The sequence below is a fragment of the Helianthus annuus genome, chromosome 9 (genome assembly GCF_002127325.2).
Source record: "Helianthus annuus cultivar XRQ/B chromosome 9, HanXRQr2.0-SUNRISE, whole genome shotgun sequence".
NCBI classification, from domain to species: domain Eukaryota; kingdom Viridiplantae; phylum Streptophyta; class Magnoliopsida; order Asterales; family Asteraceae; genus Helianthus; species Helianthus annuus.
In genome coordinates, this window is record NC_035441.2 from 56,148,408 (window position 1) to 56,174,527 (window position 26,120).

At 36.7% G+C, this 26,120-nt stretch overlaps 1 long non-coding RNA gene across 2 annotated transcripts; it reads left to right on the forward strand.

The window, feature by feature from the left end:
* Positions 1 to 11,622: 11,622 nt before the first annotated feature.
* LOC110877827 lies at positions 11,623 to 13,919 on the forward strand. Of its 2 annotated transcripts, XR_002557302.2 has the most exons (3): positions 11,623 to 12,143; positions 12,219 to 12,826; positions 13,714 to 13,919. It is a non-coding gene; the product is annotated as an uncharacterized LOC110877827 (long non-coding RNA). The 2 variants fall into 2 exon arrangements; XR_002557301.2 differs by having other exon boundaries at positions 11,623 to 12,826.
* Positions 13,920 to 26,120: the final 12,201 nt, after the last annotated feature.

Genomic DNA, 26,120 nt, shown 5'->3' on the forward strand with positions numbered 1-26,120 from the left:
AGTGATTTGGCTGTCACCAACTTCTGCCCAACAAAGAGGTGATCGGCACTTCCGTCCATACAATGCCTCAAATAGAGCGGCCTGGATGCTGGTGTGGTAGCTGTTACTATATGAAAACTCCACTAACGGAAGATGCTTTTCCCAGCTGTTACCAAAGTCGATTACACATGCCCTAAGCATGTCTTCAAGGGTTTGGATGGTGCGTTCAGATTGCCCATCCGTTTGTGGGTGATAAGCGGTGCTCATATCTGAACGTGAGCCAAAAGATTTATGCATAGCTTGCCACAGTTCAGAAGTAAAACGCGCGTCACGATCAGAAATGATGGAGGTTGGCACTCCGTGCCTTGATACCACTTCTTTTAGGTAGATGTCTGCTAGAGTTGAAAACTTATCCGTTTCCTTGATGGCCAGAAAATGTGCAGACTTGGTCAGTCGATCCACGATCACCCAAATGGTATAGTTTCCGCGTTGAGATCTGGGCAGGCCAGTAACGAAATCCATGTAAATTTGCTCCCATTTCCATTTAGGTATCTCTGGTTGTTGAAGTGGGCCTGATGGTTTCTGGTATTCGACCTTGACCCTAGCACAAGTCAAACATTTGCTGATGTAGGTTGCTATGCTGGCTTTCATACCAGGCCACCAGTATGTAGTCTTTAGGTCGTGATACATCTTATCCGAACCAGGATGTACTGAATAACGAGACTTATGTGCTTCATCCATCACAAGCTCGCGTAAGTCTCCATAAAGTGGAACCAAGATGCGTCCGTTAACATAGTAGGCATCGTTTTCCTTTTGTTCTAGCCGCTGCCTCGATCCTCGTAAGGACTCAGCCCTGATGTTCTCTGCTTTCAATGCTTCAGCCTGAGCATCACGAATCTGAGCGGGAAGGTTGGATTGGATGGTAAGCTGTAACGCACGTACACGCCTAGGTGTAGTATCTTTTCGGCTGAGGGCGTCGGCCACAACATTGGCCTTGGCCAGATGGTACTTGATAGCGCATTCATAATCGTTCAAGAGCTCGACCCATCGGCGCTGTCGCATATTCAATTCCTTTTGCTTAAAGATATGCTCGAGACTCCTGTGATCGGTGTAAATGGTGCACTTGGTACCGTACAGGTAATGTCTCCATATCTTAGGTGCGAAAACAACTGCTCCCAATTCCAGGTCGTGCGTAGTGTAGTTCTTTTCGTGGACTTTAAGTTGGCGCGAGGCGTAGGCAATGACCTTGTCACGTTGCATCAACACACAACCAAGTCCTTGGATGGAAGCGTTACAATAAACCACAAAATCTTCTGTGCCTTCGGGCAATGAGAGGATAGGTGCGCTACAAAGTCTATCTTTTAGGTGTTGTAATGCGGATTCTTGTGCATCACCCCAACGATAGGTGACACCCTTCTGAGTCAGTGAAGTGAGAGGTTGCGCAATCTTTGAGAAATCCTTGATGAATCTTCTGTAGTATCCTGCCAAACCCAAGAATTGGCGGATTTCTGTTGGTGTATGGGGTGCAGGCCAGTTCTTGATTGAGTCAACCTTGGATGGATCTACATGAATCCCATCCTTGTTTACCACATGACCTAGAAAGTGGACTTCGGGAAGCCAGAAGTCGCATTTCGAAAATTTGGCATACAACTGCTCTTTTCGGAGAAGTTTCAGAATAAGCCACAGGTGTTGCTCGTGTTCTTCCTGACTCTTATAATAGATCAGGATGTCGTCGATGAAGACTATGACGAATTTATCTAGGTAAGGTTTGCACACTCGGTTCATGAGATCCATGAAGACCGCGGGTGCATTCGTTAACCCGAAAGGCATAACCAAAAACTCGTAATGGCCGTAACGAGTTCTGAATGTTGTTTTGGAGACATCCTCCTCTCGAACTCTCAGCTGATGGTAGCCTGACCTTAGGTCAATCTTGGAATAGAAACTCGACCCTTGCAATTGATCGAATAACTCATCAATACGTGGAAGAGGATAACGATTCTTCACGGTCACCTTGTTGAGTTCGCGGTAGTCAATACACATTCTGAAGGTACCGTCTTTCTTCTTCACGAATAACACTGGAGCTCCCTATGGCGAAGAGCTAGGACGTATGAAACCCTTTTCCAAGAGTTCTTGAAGCTGCGTGGACAGTTCTTCGAGTTCTGATGGAGCTAGACGATAGGGTGCTCGAGCTATGGGCGCTGCTCCAGGAGCTAGCTTGATTTGAAACTCGACTTGGCGATGAGGCGGAAGACCAGGTAATTCCTAAGGAAAAACCTCGGGAAAGTCACGCACAATAGGAATGTCTTCTATCTTCCTTTCTTCCGCGGATGAATCTGAAACGAGGGCCAGAATAGCGGTGTGGCCCTTTCGCAAACACTTCTGGGCTTTAAGGAAAGAGATGATGCCTACAACAGCACCACTCTTGTCGCCACGAATCACGAGGGGTTCTTTACCAGAACGAGGGATACGGACAATTTTTTCCTTGCAAATGATCTCCGCTTGGTATTGAGATAACCAATCCATCCCAATAACGACGTCAAAACTACCAAGTGTGATAGGAATAAGATCGATAGAGAAAGTCTGACCGGCTAAGATGAGGTTACAACCTTTAACTATGTGTGTGGCTTCAAGACTCTTACCGTTTGCTAACAATACGATGTGCTTGGTGTTCAAAAGTGTTGGAGTACGCTTAAGCATCTGACTAACTTTTAAGGACACATAACTAGTATCGGCACCCGAATCAAATAACACAGTAACAAAGAAGTCGTCCAGAAGAAACTTACCCATCACAATGTTGGGATCGTTCCTTGCCTCTCCCTGACCAATCACGAACACCCGACCTTGGGCGCCATTGCCATTATTGTTACCTCCATTGTTGCCTCCGTTGTTGTTTCCATTGTGGTTCCCGTTTCTTTGGTTGTTGTTCTGGTTTTGGTTCAGCTGGGGGCAGTTCCTCTTAAAGTGGCCTTCAGCGCCATACTGAAAGCATCCTTTATTGCCCTGCTGATGCTGCTGTTGGTGGTTCTGTGGAGCTTGCTGTTTTTGGCGATTCTGATTCACAGGACGTGGGCTCCTGCAATCCTTAGCTTCATGACCCAGTTTGTGACATCTCTGACAACGACCCTTGTTGCACTGGCCGCTGTGGTGCAGATTACATCGATTGCACTTAGGGTGATTTCCCTTGTACCACCCTGACCTTGATTTCCAGAAGACTGCTGACCGGGGCTCCTGTACTTGTCTGTCTTTCACTGCTGGGATTTAGCTCAAGCAGAACCCTTGCCCAAATTTCCATCCCACTTGCGCTTATTATCATTGGGAGCATCAGAAGTAGTAGCGCTAATACGCTTGGGCACCCTGTTCTGCTCAACTGCCTGATCGGTGAGACGATGAGCCAACTTGACGATTTGCTGAATGGTGCCAAGATTAGCTGAGGTTACGTGGCTCTGGATTTCTGGCACCAAACCCTTAAGATACAGCTCGATTCGCTTGATGGGAGGGTCCACCATAGTGGGACACAGGATGGCTAGCTCATTTGACCTCTTCGTGTATGCCTCGATCTCAGACCCCGTCATCTTCAAATTGAAAAATTCCACCTCCAGCTTGTGGATGTCGTCACGACTGCAGTACTCCTCTTTGATCAGTTCTTTGAAACCGTTCCATGGGGTGACATTAGCAACCGCCAACCCAAGCAGTTGAACCCGCGCTTTCCACCAGGTTAACGCAGCACCCTCGAGTGTTCCAGTGGCATATTTCACCCTACGATCCTCGTGGCATCACACATCTCGAAAACGGACTCGAGCTTCTCGAACCAGTGAAGAAGGCCTACAGCTCCTTCGGTGCCGCTGAAAGTGCTAGGTCGGCAATCCATGAAGGTTTTGAATGTGCACATAGGAGGCTGTGCAGGTTGACCTGAGGTGCGAGAATAAAAGACAAGGTTAAGCACGAGGGTTGGTTTGTGAAGGTAGGATCTAAACGTCCTAAGATGGGTTGAAATAGCAGGTTATACCTCCTGTAGGAACAGCTGCAAGTGCCTCAGCAACTCGTTCGTTGATCAGAGTCGTCAACTGGGCTTGAGTGAGGTTGATACGTCCTCCGCGTCCGCTCATGATCTTCACAACGAAGTAACGTAAGTGAGAAAGGTGTCGCGATAGTGCGTAAGTGTGGGACGACAGGAGAGAGTAAGCACACAAGGTTCAAATAGCAGTTATCTCGTTAACAAATGCACAGTGTGAACTATCTAACCGACAATATAACGTAAATCATACCACCTATTGTGTCGAGTCTTGCACGTGGAGCGAAGCGTCGTTGTGGATCGTTGAGCACTGTACAGGTTATAGTCTGGTTTTTACCAAAAAGCTTTTCCCTTTTTAAAACCAAGTTCACTATAACCAATGGCTCTGATACCAATCTGTCACACCCCCAAAATCCACAATGCGGAGTACCACGGCTTGGAGGCGTGACGTGACTAGGATCGAGCCACCAATCATACTGAACAACGTATTTAAGTAAATAAATCCAACCACAATACGATTGGTGACCAAAAGCTAGTTAACAAAGTTTTAAATTAAACAGCGGAAGCATAAACGTAAAGTCCAAAACATAAGTCCATAGTTTATAAGTTAAAGTTCAAAACGCAAGTTTAATAAGTTCATAAGGATTTGAATGTTAAGCACGGAACATAACAGTCCGTACACCACAATGACTCCTTCCTCGTGCAAGCTCCAAGCATTTAGCGACCTGTAAGGCATGTAACAATGAGTCAACAACAAAGTTGAGTGAGTTCACGTTTGGTTTTTTAGTTTAAGTTGTTTCTGGAAACGTGGTTTGTCTTTCGTTGGCGTAATTGTCGTGGGGGTTACCCCGTAGTTGAAATAAAATTTAACCAGTTCATTCTTTATTACCCATACCCTGTCCATGATTAGTGGGGGCTTCCCCATGTGAACTACTAGACCATATGATATCGACTACTACGCAAGTAAGTTGTGCCCTACATCAGTGTCTATCATCACTGATGGTTTGCCATAGTCCTGTGGGAAAATTACTACAACATTAATATCCATCTACAGTACCAGTTACATGATCTAACTCTACACAGAACTCAAGTTACGACAGAAAACAGAACGTATATTTTCAGCAGAAAAATGCAGCTCTAGCTGCTGTTACAGAATGACACTTTAAAAATAGTAAACGAAGTCCAAAAATTATGATTCCAGTGCCATTAGAACCGTATTTCATAATACATAAATCTAGGCTTCAGAAAATGCATTTTTCGTTAAGTTATGGTCCTGTTACAGCCAGTTAAAGTCGGCTGAAAATACAAATCAGCAACCTGTTTATAGTATAAGTGCCATTAAAAAGTACACATACGATTACCATTCATTCTAATACGATTAACATCAGACCCTAAGTCATTTACAGCAGATTTTTGTTCATTTAATCCAGATTTATCGTGCATTATCACCTTTCATCTCATGACCTTTGTGTAAAGCTTTCATGTTCATGCTTTAAGTTATGATCTTTAGAGTTCTTAAGTTTAACATCATGAATCATACTTTAACCACCGTCATAGCATGTGAAATGAATGGATCTAAGAGACTTACCACTAGCTCAAGGCTAGGAGAGTTCAAGTGAAGAAATGTGGTGGTTAAAAGAAAACGAGAGAGGTCCTTGAGCTTCCGAACACACCACGCTTCGTTGTATGACCACTTGCACCTTTGTATGTATGGAAAATAAGTGAACAAGACTTGAAGATGGGTGGATGATGGTGATGAGGTGGAAGCCGGATGATGGTGTAAGGGAGAGAGATGAGAGCAATTTTGTGTTGTATTTTTGTGAATGAAATGCTTATCCCTTAAACATTCTTATAGACCAACATCTACTAATAACCATTGTATAAAATTTCTTTGAGATATTAGACATAGATTAATAAAATAATCAAAGAGGTGAAGGTATGTCCCCCCTTGGGGAACCGATCGGTTGAGGGGGGGGGGGGGTTTATGGTTTGATTTCAACCAAAAAGTTAAGTGTCTAGTTATGTTAGTTAGTTAGGGATTTATATAGGTTATTAGTGTGTTATGATGTTCGGGCTTCATAACTAGTTCAGAAAAATAAAAACAATGCTTCTAATAATATTTTGATGTTCCGGGTAATGTCCGGTTGTTCGGTTCGATACTGTTCCGTTAAACTGCTTAATTAATCCGTAAAGCGTCCTATATATATATATATATATATATATATATATATATATATATATATATATATATATATATATATATAGGGGGCTGCTAGAATGAGAACCACCCCGAGTTGTAAGAACCGCGAGAACTACACCCCACGGAGCGCCGTTCGCCATGATTTTTTTTTACAAGTAGATGTGTGTATTATAAACACAGCCGTAAAAAATCATGGCGAACGGCGCTCCGTGGGGTGTAGTTTTTTACACCACAAGTTTGGTGTTTTTTAATTTTTTTTCTTTCTTCTTTTTTTTTCACCAAACTTGTGGTGTAAAAAACTACACCCCACGGAACGCCGTTCGCCATGATTTTTTACGGCTGTGTTTATAATATACACATCTACTTGTAAAAAAAATCATGGCGAACGGCACTCCGTGGGGTGTAGTTCTCGCGGTTCTTACAACTCGGGGTGGTTCTCATTCTAGCGGCTCCCTATATATATATATATATATATATATATATATATATATATATATATATATTTGTAATGTTATTAATTTTCAACACCCAGGAAAGAATACCGGACTATTTAGTAACTTTTCTGTATACTACTAATGTGTTAACAAGTACATGTAAGTATAACACAGATATCAGAAAGCAGTTAAATGATTCAGCACAGTCATCAAGCACTTTAATTTTCATTAATAAATTGAACGGAATACATGGGATTTTGAGGGTTGTCACAATAATGATGTCATCCAAGTTTAGGAAGTGTGACCTTTGCCTGGACGGGTTACAAGTCTTAAACTGTGTTTTTAGTCAAGTCTTTTGTTATGTCGTTGAACATATTTTCATTATGTCATGGTTGTATTTTGGTTGATGTGTCGACTTTTTAAAACAATGTTGTTGTGTTTAACTTTTAAAAACTTGATGAATGGATGAACATCATGGTTTTATTTTCATATAGCATTGTTGTGATTATGCTATGGTATTAAGAAGTCACACCAAATAAACCCACGCTTCCGCAAAAGCCAGGGTGTGACAGAACCAAAGCTGACGTCACCTAGACAATGACATCTAACAACCTAACAGACTATAAAACACTAATGCAATATCTGGTGTTGATGCTGAACCACTGTTGTTGTTGGGCAGTAGTTCACCTTTGGTTGATTAGGCCTTTGGTTCATCAGTGCTTGTCTTCAACAGGGATTTGGACTTCATCACTGCTTTGGTCTTCAACAGTGGATGATCTTCATCAGTCTTTGTGTTCAACAGAGATTATATCCAACAGTTGTTAGGCAGATCAGTGCTTTGCCTTATTAACTTGTTATAACCACTGTCATTGGAGGAAACTTAGATGGGCAGTGCTTATTGTGGATCAACTGTTGGGATCCAGTTTTGGCTTTCCATATCATCTGTTCTTCAGGTTTGATCAACTGGTCCAATCTGACCTGTACCAAAAGTTAGCTGTGTTACACTAACTTTCATAAAAAAAAAGTGTGTTGGGTCCTAATTTGACCTGTACCAAAAGTTAGCCGAGTTGACTTGTTACTTGACCTGCCCTTTGTCCACATATTACATTTAATCAGCTTATTATATATATATATATATAGGAGTAGGATCAAATACAAACTACATTTCGTATACAAACTGTAAAAACCATTTAAAAAGTGTCATGTCGCATCCAACCAATTATAGAGAAATGGTAAAATGATAACCTAAATAATATCAATTATCTTGAATTCCTTATAATTATGCTAACAAGCAATTAATTCTTTATTTGGATCTTCTTTTTGTTTTCAATGTGCTGATAAAGAAAAGTGCTGATATCATTTCACATATGTGCTAAAATCAATTATCTTGATTAATTTTCATGTGCTAATATAATTCAAAAGTGCTACTTTTACGTATGTATTGTTTTAGTATGTGCTAATTTAACTTTTTTTAAGTGCTAGGATCTGTTCTTACGGTTTGTAGGATAAATAAGGTTTGTACCGGAACCAACCCCTATATATATATTCACATCTATTTATGAAGAGGTAACTTTGACTTTTGTGGCCAAACAAATTATTTTTCATCTAATAAAATGAACACTTAAGCAAGAAACAAACAATTCATTGAACAATCGTTTTTAGAAACACCTGGTGTGCAAAAGTTTAAACTTTGAACCCAAAAGCACAAACCCTTAATAAGTAACATCCTTTTTGATCCTAGTGAAATTAATAAACACAAAATGTAAAAACCAAATAACTATTGTAACAGTCATTTCCCACATGATGTGTAAAAGTCTAAATGCAAAAAAATGTGAAACACATGGCCCTGAAAGATTATTTGTGAAACACAATAAATCTTGGAAACAAATCAAGTACACAACTAAATTCAAAACTACATATTTGGGATAGATTATTTAGAAATTGTAGAAGCATGCTTTAACTAAATTGCATAAAAGGTTGTTAAAATTGAATCATAACTTTGCTATGATGATATTCAAAAGCCCAAGGTCTGATTTGGTGGCCAAGTTCTGAATGCTTAACATCAAACTGCATCAGATACAACAAATAAATGCTTCATACAAACAAAATGCTTCATAATAAATTTCAAACCACATTACCTTATTGGCTTCAATTAGAATAATCTTCAACGTTTGCATCTATTTATCAAACTCACTAAATTTACCTCTAAATAGCCACCAAGAGATTGTTCTGCAGTTGAATTGAAAATGTATTAAACTTTTGATTGAAAATAAGAGCAGATGGCATGGAGATAAAGTCTAGGGTTTGTCTCGAGAGATTGTGTATGCATAACATACCATTAAGCTAATTAACATGGGGATGATTGTGGTGTTAAGGATGATAATGCAGCAGTGGAAGAACCTAGGGTTTGACATCAAGCACGAAAACAAACAACCAACAATAAGAGAATTAAATGATTAGGGATAACTAACCTTGTAGCTTGCGACGGTAGATAAAGAGTTTTACGGTTTGGTTGAACTTTGAAGTGATCAAGGGAGGGGAATACGATATGTAAAGATATTGAGAAATTCAAATTTTAAAATCGGTCATGAGAGAGAGGTATTGAAAGTATGTATTTGGGCGCTTTAATGAAGAGAGGCAAATTTGACTTTGAATTTTGAATTTTGAATTTTCCCCTCAACTACTTATGTATAAATGAAAGTGATGTATTTTAAATAATTAAAATTGATATTTATTTATGATGTAATAATGGAGTAAGCAAAGCCGACTTGGCATAGCTCATTGGTTGCCAAGTAAGCTTTTCCTATGTCAACAGCTATTCTCCTTTAATAGAGATGTAAGATTGTGAAACATGTTTTAGCAGGGTTTTAATTTGTTTGATTATTGGGATTTATGGGTTTAGAAATATGTACAAATAAATTTTAATTTTATTTTTATTTTTTAGGACCTATAGATACGACATGTTGTCTCTATTGGTGAATATATTTTTTTTATAAAATTAAAAGAAAAAACTATAGGGATGGCATGTTGTCTTTATATGAGAAAATGACATTTTTTATTTATATAAGAAAAACCTATAGAGACGACGTGTTGTTTCTATAGAGCTTAAATATTTTTTTTATTTGTTTAAACAAAACTTATAGAGACTGGCATGTTGTCTCTATAGGTGAAAATATATATTTTTATTTTTTAATAAAAAATTATTGAGACGATATGTCGTCTCCATAGGGCTTAAAAATATTTTAATAAATGTTTTTTTATTTAGTAAATATTAATTTATCTTTTTAATTATTTTTTAGCATACATTTGTAGAAAGGACATGTCGTCTCTACAAACGCATCTATAGCAACAACACCTATAGAGGCGACTTTTGTGACTTATAGGGACGAGGCTACAGAGACAAATTTTATAAAGACGACATATTGTCTCTATAAGCAAAAAAAAAAAGATCTATAGAGACGACATGTCCTCCCTATAGACTTTAAAAATTTCGTATGTATAAGGTTAATGTCTTGTGATCTCGAGTTCTTGGGGATCAAAGTGGTGCATGTTTCCTTAAAAATTAAAATCAATCTTATTGTTAAACTATGGTTATTTTTCTCATATATGTTTCATGACAATGATCTAACTCCACATTTTGACACGATCACTGTGTAACGATGTTGATGTTAGAAAATATTGATGGGGATCATAATAAAGTGTCCATTACTACTAGTGTCTAGTGGGGTGAGCTGAGTCAACTGGATCAAGCCCTAATGGACTTGTTTGAGCCAGAGAAGTAGATCATTTTGGGTTCAAAGTCCCAACACTACATCATCTTCCTCAACCTAGTGTGTTGTAGTTTTACCAATACTTTTAATATTTATCTTAGTGTAATAGATTTAACAAAGGACCATAATGCGAGTTATTAGTTTTTATATGCACCCCTTTTGTTTTTCCGTTGGTGTGGGAGTTCAAATTGCAATATTGCATTATATATTCAAAGGGATCAAAGAAGTAAATCAAACGAAAATGCTAAAATTATAAAGCTCGATTTAGGTCTCTAAAAAAGTTTAGCTGCCCTACTCAACAAGAAAATCACTTTATCTTTGTTTCCTTAAGGGTGTAAGGGGTGCTCACTTCTTAGGTGAGTCCCCCTCTTACACATAACCAACCAGAAAGTGCCACGTCAACTCCCCTCTAACACTCCCCTAATACCCCTTTTTGATGGCGGCACTCCCCTATTAGGGGAGTTGGTTTTTTTTTTCTTTTTTTTTTTCTAAAATGATGCATGTTTACAAATTAAAAAAAAGATTAATAAAAATAAAAATTAAATAAAAGACATTTCATTAAATTAAAAAAAAAAACATTCGAACTAGAAAAAAAAAAATACATTCAAACTAGAAAAATATAAAAACAAACTACTCGTCGTCCGAATCAACTTCAAGGTGAGGCAAATCCAAACTACTATCGCTTGACGATGCATCTCCATCGTCGGGAAACTCGGATAGGGTAGAAAGAAACGGAAGCTTGGAATCCATTTTGTATTTGAAAGATTGGAGTTTGAGAGTTTTGGTGTGAGTTTGAGAGTGGTGAGTGTGGTAAAAAAATTGATTTAGGTTGTTTAAATATATGTTTTTAAAAAAGTTGAATTTTTTTTTTTAATAAATTCGACCGTTAATCAACGGTCTTCTTTCGATAAAAGAGCCAAAGCAAGCGGTGAACCCATACCCAAATCACCCCCCGAATCGGGACCCCGCAGTGATGGCGGCGGTGTTCCCGATCGGGGACTACCATCACCGATTCCCCTCACCGTGTACACCCCGTCCACCCTAAGGTTTGGGTTCCAACGACTTTACGCGGTTACAGTCTTACATAGCCATTTGATCAGTACAATTTGTAAACACTTTATTATATAATAATCTAATTTACAACATTTCTATGCTTATGGGTGTTGTAAGTTGTGCTTTTTTGGTGTTTTATGCATACAATGATGGTACAAAAGCATTATTTACAAGTACCTTCCATCTATTGTCACACAATTGCAAGTCATTTTCTTTCAGCTTAGAGAGACACACGGGAGAGAGAGAAACCGGCGAGAGAGAACTAAACGGAGTCGGCCGCGTCTCCGGCGTTTGGCCGAGGTCCGGCGCATGGTAGGCCTCAATCAACTGAACCAAGAGTAAGGAATCTCATCTTGGTGACGGAATGGTGGTCGTGATGTTTGCAGATGTGGTGGCTAGGGTTCCGATGACCCTAGATGGTGCGGTGGCGCACACACGGTGGCAAGAGGCTATAGGCGCGATTGTTGATTACCTTGTCCACTTTTCAGGTTTTGAACCCTCCTGTAAATCTTTACCTCTATATCCACACAATCACCCAGTCTCACAAACGTCTCACCAGGAAGCAGAGAGACAACCCTCTGCGAACCCTCACTTTCACGGCGACAATACCCATTGTTTGTAATCTGTACCGCCAGGTGGGTAAGCCGACGATGATGCAAACATTGTCTGCTTTTTTATTCTCCGACTGTTTTCTGGTTCGTTTTGCTGAAACTTTGCTTTATTTTTTCTGATTATTATTCGATTTTTAGGTTTGATTATTGTTTCATCAGGTTTATGCAAGTTTGTGGTTTCCTTGATTTTTATAGCTACTACATAAACTGGTAATTGCTCCCGGCAGTGGAATTTATGTCAGGCTACCGGAACAGTAGATGTCGGAGAAGTGTGACATACATGTTCCTAATATACGCATATTGAGACCCTTTCATCCGCTTTTGATAGGCGTATTCAGTGATCTTTACCATCTTCTTCATTTTGGCTTTCACATATTTGAATCGAAAGTAGTTTATGGTTGCATATTTAATTAGACAATAGTTAACTGAACCTCTTGATCTGATCTAATGTTATTTTCGACGTGAAATGCACAAGGGAATGAGGTGTTAATGGCGATGACAGAGGAGACGGCTGGGGATAACTGGGAGGGGAAAGATGAGGTGCTTAATGATATGTGGGTGGATGAAAGCAGGAAAAAAAGGGGAAGGACAAAGGGGTGAAGTCGTCGGCTACTGCGCATTTGGAAGGGCTGAGGTGGGAGGTTTTGGTGGTCAATGATCATGTTGTCAATGGGTTTTGTTTGCCTGGTGGGAAGATTGTGGTGTTTACCGGGTTGTTGGAGCATTTTAGAACTGATGAAGAGATTGCCACCATTATTGGTCATGAGGTATGTCGTTTGGTTGATTTATTTACAAGTTGATATGAACGAAATTTGTTTGCATATAATGTTTGATGTTTGATGAAGTTTAAATGGCCTTCACTATTTGCATAGTCAGAACTTGTATGCTATGTTATACCAGTATATTTTGGATTGGTAATCTTATGCTATAATTTATGCAATGTAGGATCTCATGAGGGATCATAGAGAAGTGATTTAGGGAGTTAGTTTCCTAGATGGAACAATATTGGTCCACCATAAGGACATATTAAACAACAATTTGGGGATTACTCACAGTCATTATATTCTCACTTGAATTCCTAATACCCAGCACAAAATTGTTCGTAAGAAAATTCTTAGTGATCACTAGATTTAATTATATAAAAGCCATCATCATGACATCTTCATGTTTTGGATCAAGTAGTCTGAACACGTTCTAATATTCTTTGGTGTCATTATTATGATCATTGTAAAGAAATAAACATGACTCCTTTGTGAGGGTGCTTGGATGTGCATTTTAAGTGATTTGTTTGAAAAGAAAAAAAAAAAACTAGAAGAAGGTGCTTTAGTTAGGGTGGGTTATATGAATTTTCATTTATTTTGATGCTTACTTTTCATAGTTACATGCTTTTCAATGTTATCAATAAATGACCACAGAGTTGTCATAATACTAAGTTTTTGCCAAAGGCTTTAAAGTTGATAATGGCAACTTGAAGTCATGATAATTTGACTGTGTATCCAAACACCTCTTTAAGATACTGGTTATTCGATCATCATGTATTCTTGGTCACTTTGTTGTTGGATTAGTCTATTTAGTTGGCATAACTTTTAGATCCTTTATTTTTTCCAAATAAGTTGCATATTTCGATGTAATTTGGATTTTTTTTTTGATGAAGGATGATAAGAAAGTGACACATTATGGCGATGTTCTTCACCTATTTATACACATATGGGCTGTATTTTTTCCTATTTTTTCATTTGTTATATATAATATAGGTGGTGTATTTGAAATGTAATCAATTTTGGAGTTTGTTTATGTGTATAACCGTTGTACTGCCAAATAACACTTTATGAACATTTTGAACTTAACGTTTATGCTTTATTCGTATATATTACGTCTTAAATTCTAAGCCCCGGTCCACATCGCGGCCGGGGGCTTCCATCTAGTTGCATATTATTTAGCTATTAAATGATGCGATATTACTACTGTTTTAATTATTATTAAAGCTTAATTGGGCTTCAAAGCATGTTACCTGGGCTGAAAAAAAAGGAGACGAGGGCGTAACAAAATTAGGCTCAGAGTTAATTCTCATGGCCTAATCAATATGGTGTACCAAAGGGTGAGCTAGAATTAAACCGGTAAAGCAGCCAAGTTAATTAAAATATATACTAGTTTAAATCTTTGCAAATACAAGATTTAATGGTATTTAGGTGTTAAAGGGTTTCGAGAGTGATAACAGCAGTGAACCAATGCTCAGGTCATATGTGAACTAACAGCTCAGCTAAAAAGTAAATTAACAAAAATATAATATACGGCCGATTAATGTAAAAAATCTTGATAACATGCAAAGCATACAAAGTCTATGTATAATTACGTAATATATTTATTACAACACAACATACGTATATAACTAGTAAGATTACCCGTGCTATGATACGGGGTTTCGGTCAATATCTATTTTTGTTCAGTAAAGCAACCGAAAGATATATGTGGAAAAGAATATTGACACATGTTTTACATCGAGTGAAAACCATATCAATAAATTTAAATTGAATTGCGGGACAGGCTAATTTTAAATTAATTGTAAAATGAAACGTAAACGTTATCTTAAATATAACTTTAATGAAAAAGGAACCTAAAACTAAAACACTAAACATAAATAAAAATAAAAAATAAAAATAATAAAGTCTGAAAAAATAAATCAAGAAAGAAACAAAGTGACCAACATAATGAAAGCACTATTCACACAACTTGCTAATTATAATTTACGTCAAAACGTAGACCAACTGAAAACATACATAAAAATAAGCATGAAAACGTATTATATTTGATACGTACATAAAAATAAACACGTGAGAAAATAGTTACGGCGCGTTGCGGCGGTGTCAAAACGTAAACTCGAATTTATACCGTCTAATGAAACATATTATATTGGACCGACTCGTTCCCAAAAATATATTTACGTCAAAACGTAGATCAATTGAAAACGCATATAAAAATAAGTACGAAAACGTATTATATTTGACCCGACTCATTTATGGGAAAAATAAAATTTAGAGAAAAATGCCCGGATAGTCCCTATGGTTTGCCGATATTTTACCTTTGGTCCCTGACTTTTTAAAATTACCGCTATAGTCCCCAACTTTTGCAATTTCGTTCTCGGATAGTCACTGGCGCGGATGGGGATTAGTTTTTGGTGTTAAGTGGATGTGAAATTACTAAAATGCCCTTGTTATTAAAAAATAACTTAAATATAAAAAAATATATTTAAATCAAGCGGGGCCCACAATTCTCTTCATCAACACCCCGAACCCACCCTCACCATCACCATCAATGACCACCCTCCGTTAACCCCTCATTTGAGCACCCTTCCCTTTTGGCTCATTTCTCATGGAGCCACCACTCAATAAACTCTCGTTGGAAAATCATCTGTTGTCGGAGACTGTTACAACGGCCTCGGAAAACAACAAGAACAAACCCTAGCATTCATCAAAGAAATAACAAACAATTCAACTTCCTATCGTTCATCTTCATCACCCACCGAGTTAATCGCCTTCCTGCGAAGATCTTTTCACCAAAATCTTCCTCCAGTTACCAGTAATCTCACTCATCCGATTCACATCCGCATCAAAGCAATGGTATTCCTTAGGTGCAAACATATATTATCTTGAAAGAATGATCATGGTCTTTGAAACCAACAGTGGGTGGAAAACCAAGCTGTAGATGTCTTTTTGTAATCTAGTTAACAATAAGATTTCTTAACAATATAAGGGTATGTTTGGTATGGAACTTTTAGGAGCTTTTAGCTTTAAGCTTTTAAGAAAAAACTTCTACTCAATAAAAAGTCTTGTTTGGTTGAAGGAGCTTGAAGTTTTTGGTTGAACGCTCCTACTAGTAGCATTTAGAAGGAGCTACAAGCTTTTAGGGAAAATGACTATTTTAACCTCTAAAGATAATGAACTTTTTAATGCACAAAATTTTTAATTTCTTAGTTATGTCCATTTCAGGCATTTTATACATTTTATTAAAAGCTCCAACTACTCTGCCAAACACCAAATATATCTAAAAAGCTACAGCTACTAGCTACTAGCTACCAGCTACCTACTACCAGCTTCTAACCACCAGCTACCAGCCACCGGCTACTTTTGCCAAACATACCCTAAGTCTGGTTATGGTGGAGGATGGTGGTTGGTGGCAGCCGGTGGTTAAGATGGATTGAAGAATAGGTGGTGTGGGTGAGTGGAGATTGGGAAGGAAGGTGAAGTTAAAAAAGTTGGTGGGCCCCATAAATGCATAATTACTTAATAATTAATTAATTAAATTTAATATAATGGGTAGTTTTATCATTTCACACCCAATTAACACCTAAAACTAACCCCTATCCACACCAGAGAATTGACTTTTTACCATGGTTGCAAAAATCGCGACTAGCCGGCGATTAATCGCTGACTAGTCGCTAGTCGCCCATCAACTGAGTAATTTTCAGCTAATCAGTAAAAAAATCGCTAGTCGGCCTAGTCGGCCCTAATCGGCCCTAGTCGGCCCTAATCGCGACTAGTCGGTCGGGAAAAATCGGAAAAAATCGGGAAAAACAAAAAAAAATCAGAAAAATCGGAAAAAAATCAGAAAAAATCGGAAAAAACACATATTCCGGCCAAAACCTACCAGATTCTGGTCAAAACTTGTCCACTTAAAAAATTACGTATAAAAATATATGTATATATGTATAAAAACTTAAAATTATACATAAAAAGTCCGATCCGATTAATCCCGAGTAATCCCGAGTAGTCGCTAGTCCCTACCTCACCGACCCGCTAGCGACTAGCGAGTTCTCCAACCTTGCTTTTTACATCACTAGATCTCTGTATATATAGGTAGGTAAGAGTTCAATTCACAACCATAAATAATGCAAGAACTTTTAGAATCAATTAGGAGCGTGTAGCGGTTCAGGTTGTCGGTTACGGTTTCATCAGATTGTTCAATTTGACAGTATTTTTTGGTGGAATCGAAAACCGAACAAAACTAATTTCAATAAGGCTAAACCAAATTATAAACTGGTTCGGTTTTAGGTTTTCAACCGATTAAGCATGCTTTTCAGCTAAGGGGTGCTCGCAATTACACAGGAAAAACAAACAATTGTAATCGCGTAACTTGTTAATTATTTTTAAATTAAAAAAATCAATACCAATATTTAACCCAAATTAAAGAGAATAAAATGTTTGCTACATGTAAAACTAGTAATTCCCTGACTCCCCACTTTTTATGGTTCCCCAATGAACCCCTCTCTCTCTCTCTCTCTCTCTATATATATATATATATATATATATATATATATAGGGGGCTGCTAGAATGAGAACCACCCCGAGTTGTAAGAACCGCGAGAACTACACCCCACGAAGCGCCGTTCGCCATGATTTTTTTTTACAAGTAGATGTGTGTATTATAAACACAGCCGTAAAAAATCATGGCGAACGGCGCTCCGTGGGGTGTAGTTTTTTACACCACAAGTTTGGTGTTTTTTAATTTTTTTTCTTTTTTCTTTTTTTTTCACCAAACTTGTGGTGTAAAAAACTACACCCCACGGAGCGCCGTTCGCCATGATTTTTTACGGCTGTGTTTATAATAAACACATCTATTTGTAAAAAAAACATGGCGAACGGCGCTCCGTGGGGTGTAGTTCTCGCGGTTCTTACAACTCGGGGTGGTTCTCATTCTAGCGGCTCCCTATATATATATATATATATATATATATATATATATATATATATATATATATATATATATATATATATATATACAGGGAGTCGTTAAAATGAAAACCACCTCCAGTTGTAAGAATCATGAGAACCACTCTCCACCAATCATACTCAGCCAACGAAAAGGGTAGTTTGGTCATTTACCCTAAATGTCTAATCTCACCCTCTCTCTTCATTTAATTCACACCCTCTCTCCACTCTCCTCTCTCCTCTCTACTATCTTCTATTTAAAAGATGCAGACTTCAACCTATCCATTTTTTAAACCCTCAACCCATGTTTCTCTCTCTTTCAACTATCATTACCGTCGCCATCGCCGGCGTCGGTGGTCGTTGCCGGCCGTCCACACGGCGGTGCTGCAGCCACACAATTCCTCCGCCACCCCTCTCTCTCTCATCGAGTTTCTCTCTCTCTCCGTCCCTTTTCTATGTATGGTCGCTGTAGGCCGTCACTCACCACCACCGAGTGGTGTTTGGCAGTTAAAAAGACGGTGGTGGGTTCAAAAGACGGCGACTGTGGCAGTGGTGGGGAGAAAGGGGACGGCAGCGGCAGGGGTTGTTTGGTGGTGCACAGTGGGTGCTGAATGGAAGTGGTGCGGTGGCCCGACGGTGGTTTTGTGGCTGATTGGTTGTACTCCTTTCAAATATATGCAGATCTGTTCAAGGAATGATGATGATGATTGATGGTGGGTGCCACCCCTGTTTGCCGGCGACCCACCCCTGTTGTCGGCTACCCCCAAACACCACACCTTTTTGGCTGATTTTGAGGGGGTTGATTAATGGCGGCCAGATGTGCCACCAGGTCATTTATGTTCACCACTTGAGAGTCGGAGAGAGAAAGAGGACGGAGGCGGGCCGGAGGCAGCGCCGCCGTGAGCGGCGGAGGTCCTGGTCTCCTCCTGACGTGTTACTTTTGGAATGTTCTTGATTTTTTTATTTGGTTTGAATGATGCTACTGTTCCTTTCTGGTTGAAACATGTTCCTGTTCCTTCTGGTTTGAATGATCTGGTTTGAAACATGTTCATGTTCCTTCTGGTTTGAATGATCTGGTTGAAATTTTTAAGTCTTACGAATCTGATGGTTTTTTGATATGTTTGGGGGGGTTTTGATTTGTGTTCTATCAATCTGTGGGTTTTGATTCGATGGATGGGCGGCGATGATGCAAAAAAAAAAAAACGTAGATTTTGCTGACGTTGGCGCGGCAAGGACGACGGGAGGTAGGTTTTTTGAACCTGCAACCCCACTTTTTGCAGCCTCTTGTTTTATCGGATAACCTGAGCCAAACCCCATTTATTTTTTTTCGAGATACACTTTGTTTTGATGTTGTTGGTTTTTTTTATTTCCCCCCTTAGTCGATGATGATAACAATATATCTGAGACCCCTCCCGAGTTTGCGATTTCTGGGTGCGTTCGTTTTTGCGTAAAAATGTTTTTGTAAAAAAAACGTTAAACCGTCAACTTTTTTAACGTAAAACGTAAATTTTTTTACGTAAAACGTAAATTTTTTAACATAAAACGTAAAAACTTTTTTACGTAAACCGTAAACTTTTTAGCGTAAAACGTATAAAGTTTTAGGTAAAACGTCGCGTTAAAAAACGGCGCGTAAAAAACGGCGCGTTAAAAAACGGCGCGTAAAAACGGCACGTTAAAAAACGGCGCGTTAAAAAACGGCGCGTTAAATTTTTACGTTTTACGTAAAAAACCGTCAACTTTTTTAACGTAAAACGTAAAAAATCGTTGATGTAAAAAACCGGGACGTAAAACGCAAAAATCCGGCGCGTAAAACGTAAATAACGTTAACGTAAAAAACCGGCGCGTAAAATTTAAAAAAACGTTAACGTAAAAAACTGCCGCGTAAAACGCAAAAAAACGTTGACGTAAAAAACCGGGACGTAAAACGCAAAAAACCGGCGCGTAAAACGTAAATAACGTTAACGTAAAAAACCGGGACGTAAAACGCAAAAAACCGGCGCGTAAAACGTAAATAACGTTAACGTAAAAAACCGGGGCGTGAAACGTAAAAACGGCGCTTTGAAAAAACGATGCGTGAAAAAGCCGGGCGAAGAAACGGCGCGTCAAAAAACGAGGCGTGAAAAGGCCGGACGTAAAAATCTTAAAAATTAAAAAAATTATAATAAAAATTTGATTTCAAAAAATTGTTTTACAAAAAAAATTTGTTTATAAATAAAAAATAATTAAGTTAAAAAACTAATTAATGAATAGGACAAAAAAGGTAATTTAAAATTAATATATATAAAAGGACAAAAAGAGTGATTTTACTTAAATACACTTTTGGATTATAATATTAAAGACATAATAAGACAAAAAACTTTTAATATTAATATTAACTACTTTTAATCACATCCATCCGTCTAGTTGATCTAAGGCCAGAAAGTTGTTCCCATGGTTCTTACAACTAGAGGTAGTTTTCATTTTAGCGATTCCCTATATATATATATATATATATATATATATATATATATATATATATATATATATATATATATATATAGGACAAAGATCCGTTAGGAACCACCTTTTATTGCGAGAACCGCGAGAACCAATGTGAACAAAACCAAAAATGCCTAAAAATAGCTAAAAAACACACAAAATTTTTTTATTTTTTTTAATATTTTTTATAAGAAAATCGCTACTTTTAGTAGCAAAAAAAATTTTGGCTACTTAAAGTAGCGATTTTAACATAAAAAATATTAAAAAAAAAATTTTTAGATTTTTTTAGGTTTTTTGGGGGTTTAATTTTTAGCATTTTAGCTTGGGGGTGGGGGGAGGGGGGGGGGGTGGAGGGGGTTTAGGTTTTTGAGGGGTGGGGGAAGGGGGTTTAGGTTTTTTTTTTTTTTTTTTTTTTTTTTGGGGGGGGGGGGGGAGGGTTAGGGTTTTTTTAGGTTTTTTTGTGGTTTTAGTTTTTAGCATTTAGCTTGGGCGCGGGGGGGGGGGGGGGGGGGGCGGGGGGGTTAGGTTTTTTAGGGTTTTTTTAGCTATTTTAGGTTGTGTTCACATTGGTTCTCGCAACAAAGGTGGTTCTCGCATGAACCTTACCTTATATATATATATATATATATATATATATATATATATATATATATAGGGGGCCGCTAGAATGAGAACCACCTCGAGTTGTAAGAACCGCGAGAACTACTTGAGCCGGGGCGAGGTGGACCAAATTTTTTTTTTCAAAAACGTAGATGCATGTATTATAAACACATTCGTAAAAAAAAAAAACATTTTAAAAAAATGTCTTGCGTGTAGTTTGTTACACCACAAGTTTGTGGTTTACGTACGGAACTCGTAAACCACAAACTTGTGGTTACGGAACTCGTAAACCACAAACTTGTGGTGTAAAAAACTACACGCACGGCATTTTTTTTTAAATTTTTTTTTACGAATGTGTTTATAATACATGCATCTACGTTTTTCAAAAAAAAATTGGTCTACCTCGCCTCGTACGGTGTGGTTCTCGCGGTTCTTACAACTCGAGGTGGTTCTCATTCTAGCGGTCCCCTATATATATATATATATAGGAGAAGGATCCGTTAGGAACCACCCTTTATTTTATTGCGAGAACCGCAAGAACTAATGTGAACACAACCAAAAATACCTAAAAAAATCTAAAAAACACCTAAATTTTTTTTACTATTTTTTTGCAAACATCGCTATATTTCGTCAATAATAAAAAAAAATTCAATAAAAAAATAAATAAAATTTCGAGTAACAGTTATCCATGCACATGTGCATTTATATCATTTTTTGCCATATTCCGTAATTCATTATAAATATCAGACAATTGCACTTTCATTTACAATACCATTCATAATACACTACTTTTTACATTAACAATAATAGAAATGCACATGTGCATCTATATGTATGAACTTGTTATAAAATTAACACTAGAAATGCACATGTGCATCTATATATATGAATATGTTATAACGTGTTTTAGTACACCACTTTCAATACACATTCCCTTCCATCTATCATACCATCCATACTACACTACCATTACCTCCTACCATCCGTAATACAATACCATTGGTTTTTACCATCCATAATACAATATTATTACCAATATTTCACTTTATTATACTTTATTATATGTACATCAACACCCTTTATACCATCAAACAACATATTACATCATAAAGTGACAAATACAATCAAACCATCAACCACTAGATATAACTAACCAAAACACATGTATATAGGCCTACTTCATCATTTAAAATCACAAACTTTTTATACCAAAACACCTTATTTCATGTTGATACATATAGATACACATGTGCATTTCTAATATTGGTAATGTAAAAAGTAGTGTATTACATATGGTAGTGTAAATGAAAGTGCATTTTTTATACTACTGGTAATATATTATGGAATTTGTCCAAGAAATGATATATATGCAGATGTATATAATAAAAAAGAATATACATGCAATTTTTATATGAAAAAAATTAATAGTTTTGTCACATAATTTTTATAAATTTTCATCCAAATCACTAACTCAGTTTATTTTTTCTGTTAAGGTGAAGGATGTTTTAAATTTTATAAATTAAGACAGAAATTAAATTTTCAGTTTTATAAAGAGAAAACGTCATTGGTGTGCAACACATAACAATCGATTACAACTTTTAGTATTTATCAGTTGTAGAGATATAAAAAAATTGTAAAACGTTACATATTTTTTAAATGTGTTGAGCACTTAGGAAATATGTGGGTAGAAATATAATATTTATTTAATTAAGATTATAAGGGTAAGTAACTAATACTTATTCTGAGTCGCTTGAGTAAAGAAACTTTTGGTTCATAACATTATAATTACAATTTGGTGGGTACTTTTAAGGTTTGGTAACGATGCGTTGTTTGATAGGGGAGGGGGCACTGGCTTCTGTTTTTCCTTAGGAGCGGATTTAAAAGAGTAGAAGATGAATTATAAACTTGGTACATATGATAAGATTTTTTTATTTGACCTTTTTCAATAAGGTCACCAGCATTTTAGTTTTATAAAATTTAGAGGTTTAAGTAGATTTTATTTTTATAAAACTGATCTATATAAAAAATTAGAAATTAATTTCTGTCTTAGTTTATAAACATTCTTCGCCTTAATAGAAAAATTAACTTAGTTAGTGGTTGGATGAAAATTTATAAAAATTATGTGACAAATTTATTATTTTTTTCATATAAAAATTGTATGTATATACTTTTTTATTATATATGCAACAAAATTAATTAAATAAATGAAATATAAAAGAGTTTGGGTAAATTGCCAAAATCATCCCTGTGGTTTTATATTTGCCAGTTTCATCCAATTATCCTCAACTTAACAGAAAAAATAAACTAAGTTAGTGGTTTGGATGAAAATGGCAAACCTACCCAAACCTCAGGGATGCTTTTGGCAATTAACTCTCTATATATATATATATATATATATATATATATATATATATATATATATATATATATATATATATATATATATATATATATAGGGTTAGGTTAACGTACAAATGCCCTTATCGTACAATACGTACGCGTCAATCTCAGCCGTTAGATCTTCATCCCGCATTGAAATTGCATGTTGGTTTTCTGTGACAATTTCGCATGTTGTTTTTTTAACATGCAATTTCATAAAAATTACCACACGCGAAATTGTTACAAAAAAAAAACAACATGCTATTTTATCAAAATTATCACATGCGAAATTGTTAAAAAAAACCAACATGCGATTTCATCAAAAATTATCACATTCGAAATTGTTACAAAAAACCAACATGCGATTTCAATGCGGGATGAAAGATCTGACGGCTGAGATTGACGCGTACGTATTGTACGATAAGGGCATTTGTACGGTACACTTTCTCTCTCTCTCTCTCTCTATATATATATATATATATATATACACACACACATAGAAGGCTAAAGTGAAAGCCACTTTAGTTGCGAAAACTACGAAAAACCTTATGTAAAACTTATGTAACAAACCTTTTTAATAGGGCATGTAATATACATATTTTCCTACGTTTTGAGCCAAAAAAAAAAAAAAAAAACTAAGAAGCACCGAGTAATTGTTTTTAAATAGTTTTTACATGTAACAAGTGTAACACGGGTGTAACACAAGTGTGTAACAGTAGAAAATGTTGTTACATATTTGTTACACACCTGTGTAACACCTGTTACATAAGAAACTTATAATTTAAAAAAAAACTACTCGGCGCTTTTTTTATTTCTCTGGCTCAAAACGTTCGAAAACATGCATGCCCTAATTTGTTTTAGAAAAAAAAGAACGATTTGTTATATAATTTTTACAAAGGGTTTATGGTAATTTTCGCAACTCAAGTGTGTTTTTTTGTCTATGCTTCCCCTATACACAGACATATATAAATATATATCAGGCGAGTTTCAGATGTGCTCCAAATAGCGAATGTATTTAATATACAATTTCCAGTATTTGTTATTGTTTATAAAGCAAAATTGATTCGAGAAGATAAGTATGAAAGATAATATTAGATTTATAGGTTTTGATGGAAAAGAAGAAGAACTAGACGTGTGGAACATCAAGAATCAGAAAGACAAGGAAACACAAGAAAAATGATCCAGGTACGACCTGTACACACTTAAGGAGGTAGGGCTCGTAACCTTTGCACCACCAATGTCATTAGAATCCCTAATTCCAGCCAGTTAGGGTATGGTTGGTACTCACTTAAGCCGTATGGATCATACTCACTTTAAAAACCCTAATTCACACTTATAACTACAAAGCGACGGATGGGAACCTTAGATATCACGTTGGAGGGGCGATTGTGGACAACTCAAAGGGAGAAAAAAGGTTATTTCAGAGGAGAATAAGATCAAACAAGTAAGAAGGCTTGAGGATTGAGGATCTTAGAATGGTTTTATATTTGAATGTTTGATTTGTTTATGTAGAGTGATTTCAATAAAGTTTGTTATGGTTTATTTTATGATGTATATGATTGCATGTTAGTATTTATTGTGATATTGGATTATGTGGTTGAGTCAGTCTTTCAATGAAGTTATGCATGCAAGATTCAATTTCTTTTATCTCTAGGTTATATTGACGCTTGTTCATCTAGGGCTGGAAATATTAACTAGTAATAGACAACTTGGTAACATAATTGGTAAATATGTGAGTTACCTATGAGAAGGATCTGGAAACTACTTAGAGTTTTCTACATGGTTGATCTTGATTATGTTGTAAGCCACAATGTTCGTTGATCAGTCTCAAACCGAACCTAGAAACCCTAAAACATAAGAGTCCGTCATAAGACTTGCTTTGTTGAACTAGGTTTTTAGGTGTGTCTATAGCTTCAGTTTCTCCAATAGCAGGTTTAACCATACTCAATTCAAATCCATCTTGGCACTTCACACATTGTTCTTAAATTGACTTTTGAGACAGTTTTATAAGCATAATCAATCAAATCTGCCTTAATTTCCTTTTTATGATTGAGTTCTAAATGGTTACCTATTTAGCTCTGATTTACTACAACTCTTTTCCAATTCATTTTCTAGTTTTAGTTCTGTTTCTTTAAAGTTTAATTTCATTTCTTCAATCTCATAGATTACATATTATTAGATAACCTAGTATCGAGAGCTATCGTGTCCAGGGATTGCTATTCGGTATCTTACTTTCGTTATGCTATAAACGGATTGATATGTTTGCCTGTTACATGTGTAGTTTAGTATTTCTGGCTTACACCAACTCATCTTGTTGATCCTCTTTTCGTCAATCTTTATTTTCTTTCTTTTATAATGATTTGATTTAGCGGTATAGATCACCTAAAGAAAGATGTATTCTTATTTTTAAGTTATCAGGATGTTGACGCGATGTCGAAGTCTCACTAAAAAATAAACCAAATAACACTAAATAGACAGTGGTAAATGGGTATCAAACACATGGAGTTTGTGGAAAATGCGTTTAGTAAGTAGTTTGCAATTTACTAAAATTAAAATTTAAATGTAGAAAACTAATCTCGATGCTTGGTTTGTTTGGTTTATAAAATTTTGATTAACTACTTATCACTTAACAAGTTTTGTATTCAGAAATGAGAGAGAATGTTTTCCTTCGGTTTCAGGTTTTCTATGAATAACAATGTCAAAGTTTAGGATGAACTACATAGACATAGTTCGTGAGTGTGTGTTTGATTGTGATAAAAGGGGACCAAGTACTTGGATTACAAGAACGCAAAGATGTCACCTGATAATCAGTTTAATATAGCCAATCCCAATTCCCTCCCACTTACCTGATTGCCTATGGCACCAAGAAATGATGGTTCAGAATAATAATCTAACAATA